This window comes from Electrophorus electricus, chromosome 5 (assembly GCF_041902795.1).
Source record: "Electrophorus electricus isolate QZ-2024a chromosome 5, ASM4190279v1, whole genome shotgun sequence".
Taxonomy (NCBI): Eukaryota; Metazoa; Chordata; class Actinopteri; order Gymnotiformes; family Gymnotidae; genus Electrophorus; species Electrophorus electricus.
In genome coordinates this window covers 31,234,666-31,243,016 of record NC_137501.1, presented here as the reverse complement: position 1 = coordinate 31,243,016, position 8,351 = coordinate 31,234,666, and the positions used below count along the sequence as shown (strand labels likewise).

The 8,351-nt window shown below is 47.7% G+C and overlaps 1 protein-coding gene across 1 annotated transcript in view; it reads left to right on the top strand.

The window, feature by feature from the left end:
- The first annotated feature begins 2,426 nt into the window (after positions 1-2,426).
- Positions 2,427-8,351, top strand: part of LOC113589944 (phospholipid-transporting ATPase ABCA1) — a 107,661-nt gene continuing 101,736 nt past the window's right edge. Inside the window, 1 exon segment of the mRNA XM_081714795.1 lies at positions 2,427-2,519. The gene's annotated coding sequence lies outside the window, so the exon portion shown is untranslated.

The window sequence follows — 8,351 nt, the reverse complement described above, 5'->3', positions numbered from 1 at the left end:
TCACGCAGTTACAGTCCCACGGTGTTAGTGTCACGCAGTTACAGTCCCACGGTGTTAGTGTCACGCAGTTACAGTCCCACGCGGTTAGTGTCACGCAGTTACAGTCCCACGCGGTTAGTGTCACGCAGTTACTGTCCCACGGTGTTAGTGTCACGCAGTCACAGTCCCACGGTGTTAGTGTCACGCAGTTACAGTCCCACGCGGTTAGTGTCACGCAGTTACAGTCCCACGCGGTTAGTGTCACGCAGTTACAGTCCCACGCGGTTAGTGTCACGCAGTTACAGTCCCACGGTGTTAGTGTCACGCAGTTACAGTCCCACGCGGTTAGTGTCACGCAGTTACAGTCCCACGCGGTTAGTGTCACGCAGTTACAGTCCCACGCGGTTAGTGTCACGCAGTTACTGTCCCACGGTGTTAGTGTCACGCAGTCACAGTCCCACGGTGTTAGTGTCACGCAGTTACAGTCCCACGCGGTTTCATTCCCACGTGGTAAGTCTCACACACTTATCTCATGCAGTCAAAATCTCATACTGTTAAAGTTCCATGCTCAGTCCTACGTGCATACAGTCCTACATGGTTAGTCTTACATGGTTAGCCTCATACGGATACAGTCTCATGCGGTTATTACAGTGTTTGCAGGGGATTACAGGCCAACTCCACCTCAGCGCTGTTACTTTAATGATCTGTTATTGTAATGGTCTGTTAATCATGCATGACTGCAAATATTTCCCAGCTAGTCAGCTTTTTAATATTATGACTATTAATGTTCCCTTACTCATTAGCAACAAAATGAGAACGTGTGTATGTGTGTGTGAGAGAGAGAATGAAACAAGAAAGCATGAGAGTCCAAGGCAGAGGCGTTTGTGTAGTTGGTACACATTCATTAGGCGTCGAGGGTCCCGTGGACTGGTGCGTGTCACGTTGCTCCGCCCTGGCGTCGCGGTTCCCACGGCAACGCCTCTTGTTTATTTCCTTCCTGGTTTTGTTTCCTCGCGTTTGCATGTTTTGGTTTCCTTGGTTTCTGCCCCTGGTTAGGTCTATGGACCTAGCAGCTATTGTACTCACGTGTTAACCCTCCTTAGTCTCTGTATTTAAACCCCTCTGCTCTTAAATGCTTGTTATCAGCCGTCGCGTCGCAACGTTTGTGAGCCGTCGTTTCTCTGGTGTGTTGGGTCTCTGCCTGTTCCGTCTGCTTTGTTTACATCGTTGATTGCCATTCTATATTTCGACCCGGGCTGGTACTGTGATTTATGACCCGATGAATTCCCGTGTTGCGACACTGCCGTCGGAGTCAGGCCAGACGTGTGAGCTGAACATCAGCACGGCTCACTTGGCCCCCTGCAGGTTCGCTTCAGTATTGCAGTCCCAACACAGGACGGACGTGCACGTCATGAAACGTTCACCGTGACTCAGCACAGTGCAGCAGCGCACGCAGTGCGTTTGTGCACGCGTGCGCTGTCCTCTGTAATGTTGACCCTGGCAGTAAAATTCCCTGTCTGACCCCGTTTCCTGATCTGTGGAGGGAAACAGCTGAGTTTTATGGCCGTACCAGCTCTGGAGGGCGGTTTCTGTGGCAGCGACCTTTATCCCAGGAGAAATCCTCTCGCGGGCTCGTTTGGGCTGTGGTCTGGAGCAGCTGTCGTTGCGATAATTCAGGAGGATGTAGAAGGAAGCAGGAGGCCGTGACGTCTCCGAAAGCTCTCGAGCTCATCGTCTCTCCTCAGAGGAAACAAATCAAATGTTCAGAAGACGACGTTTGATGAGGCTTTATTCATCTTCTCTCTGTCTCATTCTTTCTCTCTTTTTATTACTCACTTTACCTTCTCGTTATCTCTCTCTCTCTCCCCATTTATCTATCCCTCCTTATCTCTTGTACTTCACCACACATTCTCTCTTTTTCTCTCTCTCTCTCTCTCTCTCGTGCACACACACACACACACACACACACACACACACACACACACATATTATAGACCCTCATTCCTTCCAGTACACTTTATAGTTCTGCTGTAAAAATCATCAACAGACACAACAGACACCCGTGAGCCGAAGGTAGTGGTGATTATTAACTCTGACTGGGATCTGATTCGTCCCCAACTGCATAACTGTCTCTGCCTAAAAGATGACATGGTGCATGCGCGCACACACACACACACACACACACTTGCATTCAGGTCAGATACGTAAGCATGTGTTCCAGGTGTCTGCTGCCCTGTGTAACATACACCAATACACCTGCTTCTGTTCTGCCTAACACACACGCTCTCTCTGTCTCCATGGCAACTCCCCCTGGCCTTATTTACATGTTTTAGTGCCAGGGGAAAAGGTCAGAGAGAGAGTGGGTGGGGGGGGGGGAGAGAGAGAGAGAGAGAGAGAGAGAGGAGGAAGTAAATATAAGTTGCAGCTGAGATCTCTTTCAGAGTGCTGTGAGTGTGTTTGACTTGGCTTTCGCTGTTTGGTGGATCCTGTCAGGAATTATGTGGCACTGAGAGGTGGGAGTTTAGCAGCTCAGGGATCAGGTGAGCGATCACTCTCTCACTCCAACAGCTCAGGGATCAGGTGAGCGATCACTCTCTCACTCCAACAGCTCAGGGATCAGGTGAGCGATCACTCTCTCACTCCAACAGCTCAGGGGATAGGTGAGAGATCACTCTATCTCACTCCAACAGCTCAGGGGATAGGTGAGAGATCACTTTATCTCGCTCCAACAGCTCAGGGGATAGGTGAGAGATCACTCTATCTCACTCCAACAGCTCAGGGGATAGGTGAGAGATCACTCTATCTCACTCCAACAGCTCAGGGGATAGGTGAGAGATCACTCTCTCACTCCAACAGCTCAGAGGATAGGTGAGAGATCACTCTATCTCACTCCAACAGCTCAAGGGAGAGGTGAGAGATCACTCTCTCACTCCAACAGCTCAGGGGATAGGTGAGAGATCACTCTATCTCACTCCAACAGCTCAGGGGATAGGTGAGAGATCACTCTATCTCACTCCAACAGCTCAGGGGATAGGTGAGAGATCACTCTATCTCACTCCAACAGCTCAGGGGAGAGGTGAGCGATCACTCTCTCACTCCAACAGCTCAGGGGATAGGTGAGAGATCACTCTCTCACTCCAACAGCTCAGGGGATAGGTGAGAGATCACTCTATCTCACTCCAGACCTCCACTCTGTCACTCTGCACTCACCACACAGTGGGAGGCGGGTGGATCGTGTCCTCACCTGCTTGCTGGTTTGTGGTTTTCCCGTTCAGAAGATGGCGTCTGCTTCCCTCTGTCCTCACAGCGGCGTTTAAGTCCGATCAGGACGAACCTCCTCTTTTCCACACATTCAGATTTGAACGAAACGCTGCTGACGATGCAGACTGTGTGCATCAGCATTCATGATCTGTGGTTGCAGGGACAGAGAGGTTGGTGCTCGATGGAGTATTGATGGCAAGGATGGTGTGAGTTCAGCATGTGAGGTGCTTCTGTGTTGATATCCATCAATGTGATATAAAAGTGTGCTCAGATTTGAAGTATAAAGGGTGTGTGTGTGTGTGTGTGTGTGATATTACAGAGCTTGTATGAAAGACTTGGAGAGGCAGGTTAATTAGTTTGGCATGATTGGATCGTTCGATTCTTGGATGAAAATGTTAGTTTGAGTGTGAGACCAAGAGAGTGGCGTTGCGGGCGTCCAGGAAACCACCAGGCGGAAGAAAGATCTACCTGAGGAGAGGTTTAGCAGCTCGTCTCCCCTCGCGCGTGTGTGTGTGTGTGTGTGTGTGAGAGAGAGAGAGAGAGAGGGGACGGACTCTGATATTTGTAGACTGTGATATCGCTGTAATGCTTTAATGATCTACTGTTGTGGTTTTATAGACATCTTGTGTAATGCATATGTTTCTAACACATACACAGAGAGAACAGAGCTGGTCCTGTCTCCTGGATGGCCTCACTCTGTTCTGCCAACCAGCTTTCATGCCTGTATGACAAGCCTGGCTGACGCAGCATTAGTTCAAACAATCCAAATCCAGGGTATTTTGAGTTTTTATTGTCAGAGTGAATTCTACACCTGTTTGGTGAGTTTTTATGCCCTGTGGTCAGAAATGGACTATAAACAGTTTATTCTGTCACACCTTTGCCTTAACGTTGCATATTAAGAGCTGACTGAGATTGTCTATCACTATTTTACTTTTTAAACTTGAACTGATATTCATGTGCAGGTCTGTGACCTGAGAGCAGAAGTTCTCCTGGGTTCTCTTGGGTTCCCCTGGGTTCTGAGACCTTTCTCACCCACTGATAGGGGCTATGGAATCGTAGCAATCACCTCAAACATTGATTTCCTTGTCTCTGTGTGTGTGTGTGTGTGTGTGTGTGTGTGTGTCTGTGTGTGTGTGTGTGTGTGTGTGTGAGTTACTGAGGTAGAGTGTGTGTGTGTGTGTCTGTGTGTGAGTTACTGAGGTAGAGTGTGTGTGTGTGTGTGTGTGTGTGTGTGTGAGTTACTGAGGTAGAGTGTGTGTGTGTGTGTGTGTGTGTGTGTGTGTGTTACTGAGGTAGAGTGTGTGTGTGTGTGTGTGTGTGTGTGTGTGTGTGTTTGCCTTCTGACCTTTCCTCTAAAGAGCCCGCACACACTTTAATCTCAATCGCATTCTCTTAATTATCCCGAAATTAAGAGCATGCATGTGTGGGTGTGTGAGCGTTGGAATGTGTGTGAGTTACTGAGGTAGAGTGTGTGTGTGTGTGTGTGTGTGTGTGTGTGTGTGTGTGTGTACGAGAGAGAGAGGGAGAGAAGGAAATAAATGTTCTTGTGGAGATTGAATTGTAGAGTTACGGTCTGATCTCTCAGAATCTGCTGTAGTAGATCGTGATTTATAAATAGGAAATTACCCTCTGCATATTTCATACGTGGTTCCTGTGTGTGTATGTGTGTATGTGTGTGTGTGTGTGTGTGTGTGTGTGTGTGTGTGTGTGTGTGTGTGTGTGTGTGTGTGTGTGTGTGCGCGCGAGAGCTCTTCAGTGCTGCATGCAGACCAGTGCCTCCTGAAATATTTAAAGTCACCAGAGATGATTGCCCTGCATGGGGCAGATGCCTTTCTGTCTGATTTCTGCCTGCTTTCTGCCTGCTTGCTGTCTGCTTGCTGTCTGCTTTCTGCCTGCTTGCTGTCTGCTTTCTGCCTGCTTGCTGTCTGCTTGCTGTCTGCTTGCTGTCTGCTTTCTGCCTGCTTGCTGCCTGCTTTCTGCCTGCTTGCTGTCTGCTTGCTGTCTGCTTTCTGCCTGCTTTCTGCCTGCTTGCTGCCTGCTTTCTGTCTGCTTTCTGCCTGCTTGCTGTCTGCTTTCTGGTGCAAAACGACGAAGTGGCTCATTTCTGCTACACCCATTGCGGGTGGAGGCACAATCTCACTTCTTTTTTTTTGGGGGACAATCTTTGTGAAAAATCTTCGGTCACGTGTTGCGATTTTTTGTCCTCTAATGCTGCTCTCTCTCTCAATCTCTCCCTATTCTTCCTTTCTCTCTCTCCTTGTGTCTCTCTCCTTCCCTCGTCTTTTTGCTCATTCGGGTTTTACCAAACACCCACTGATTCAAGCTCACACAGACAGTGTGCCGGGTTTAACGGGCGTGGCTATGAAGGCCTTTTAAAGATGGAGTCAGTAGGTTCTGATGACCTCCACGTGTATGTGACGTTAACGCTGGCGAACTTTTAACCTTCAGGGTGATTTAACAATGGATGTTCCCAATCTGGAACAAAACGCCAGTATAGCACGACAGTGTCTGAGTATAAGAGTGTAGGGTTGAGTTTAAGATCGCCGGGGTTGAGTATAAGAGTACAGGGCTGAATTTACAAGGCATTTTCCTAACAGTTGTGTCTTTGATGAATCTTGCTGACCTCATGCTGACCCCTTCATGAAACCAGAATTTAAAGGTCAACCCTCCTTCTAGAGCACAGTTTTCAAAAGGTGAAAGAAACTGTAGTGGAGACGGTATGGTGTGTAAGACTCAGCTTGCCTGACACACCTGTGGAAAGTGCGCATGCCTCATCCTCTGCTCAGGTACGGCGCCCTCTGGTGTTCAAACTCCTTTAGCGTCCAGCTGTCTTACATAAACCATCAGGAGATGCTCCATCAGATTTATGCACTGGGGGTGAGTTTTCCTGGTGTGTGTGTGTGTGTGTGTGTGTGTGAGAGAGAGAGAGAGAGAGAGAGAGAGAGAGAGAGAGAGAACATTTGCAGTTAGGTGCAGGTGTGTTGGAGTGTTTTGATGTGAATCAGAGACCTGCCTTTCCCTCAAGTACCAATTAAAGTCAGAACAGAATGGTCTCTCTTCCAGGTGTATCCAAGGTGGTACAAGACTCTTGGTATCCTGGTACCACACACACACACACACACACACACACACACACACACACACACACACACACACAGAGCCTTTGAAAACAACTCCAAGAAGGGTATTAAACACCTCATCTCTCCAGTGAGCCAAACAATGTCATTTAGTCATTAAAGCAGAGCTGGTAATTAGGGAAGGTGTTTCCCCTTAAGGAGTGTGTGTGTGTGTGTGTGTGTGTGTGTGTGTGTGTGTGTGTGTGTGTGTGTTTTTCTTATACCTGCATGCAAGCGATTGTAACATTTTTTAACGTTTAGAGTATGGAATGATGTTAATTGAGAGGACAGTGGACGGTACCACACGGGTGATGGTGATGACATCTCCCACATGACGACATCAAATTAAAAATGCTTCATTAAAAGGCAGTTTTTATCTGTTTGTTTTTCCCAGATAATAATAATATCCTTTCAGCACATTACAGCAATTGACCTTGAAAGTCTTGAACAGTGGAAGATGGAATCAGGAATTTATCAGATACCCGAGTGTGTATGTGTGTGCATGTGTGTGAGAGAGAGAGTGGAGTGTTTGTAGATCTGAAATAGTGAGACAGTTTGTGTGTGAGGTGGGTTTATGTAGATTTGGAATAGTGAGATGGTGTGTGTGTGTGTGTGTGTTTGTGCGTGTGTGTGTAGATCTGGAATAGTGAGATGGTGTGTGTGTGGGTGTGTGTAGCTCTGCAGTGATTTATGATTTTTTCAGTCCTCCGTTAACCGACTCATTGAGATGCTTTTTTTTGTAATTTTCGTGAGGACACATTTATTTTTCCCATCTGACGACAGACTAATGACAGTAAAGGTTATTCAAGGTCATTGAGCACAGCGTTCAAACGCAACGTGAACGCAAACCATTTTCACAAGCTGGTGGACCTTGAAGACCTGGAACTCTCACCTGGTTTCATTTAGCTGTGTGATGTGAGTCAGTTGTGTGCCCCGATCACCGCACACACTCACTCAGGGGCCGTGATCCCCCTCGAGATCTAATAAGCAGCAACCCTTGTCAACTAATTACGCACTTTGTACGCCGGGAGTTGTGGCCAATTAGCAGTGAGTTTGTGAAAGAGGATGAGAGAAGAGAAGGGAATTAAACCCCACACATAGGACCCTGCGTTACAGGGATTAAACCCCACACGTGGGACCCTGCGTTATAGGGATTAAACCCTACACGTGGGACCCTGCGTTATAGGGATTAAACCCCACACGTGGGACCCTGCATTATCAGGGATTAAACCCCACATGTGGAACCCTGCATTATCAGGGATTAAACCCCACATGTGGAACCCTGCATTATCAGGGATTAAACCCCACATGTGGGATGCTGCATTACAAGAAATCAGTATCCAGAGTTTCAGTCCTGTCAGACTCGGGTGGAATGGGCTTGTTAGATAAGATCTGTCTGTCTCTCTGTCTGTCTGCCTGTCTGTCTGTCAGTCTGTCTGTCTGTTATTCTGAGCCTCCGGACATCTGGAGTGCTCACAGTGTTTGTGGCTGGACTGGTGTGTTCTGCACCTGTAAATAATGTAAATAAACACACACACACATGAGGTGACAGGCAGCAAACACACACCTGCCAATCTTAGCAGCTCCTGCCTTGAGCAAGAAGGATCCTGCTCTCTCTCTCTCTCTCTCTCTCTCTCTCTCTCTCTCTCTCTCTCTCTCTCTCTCTGTCTGTCGGAGAAGGAACTTTCTCTGTCTCTCTCTGTCTCTCTGTCCCTCTCTCTTTTCTCTCGCTTTTCTCTCTCTTTCTCCCTGTCTCACTCTTTATCTTTTTGTCTTCTATTACTTTCCCTCTTCCTCTTTATCTTTCTCACACCAATAAGCAGTATTTTTTCTTTCTGTTCTATATGCTGCGTGTGTGTGTGTATGAGTGTCTGTGTGTGTGTGTGTGTGTGTGTGAGTGAGTGTGTGAGTGTGAGTGTGTGTGTGAGTGTGTGAGTGTGAGTGTGAGTGTGTGTGTGAGTGTGTGTGTGAGTGTGAGTGTGTGTGTGAGTGTGT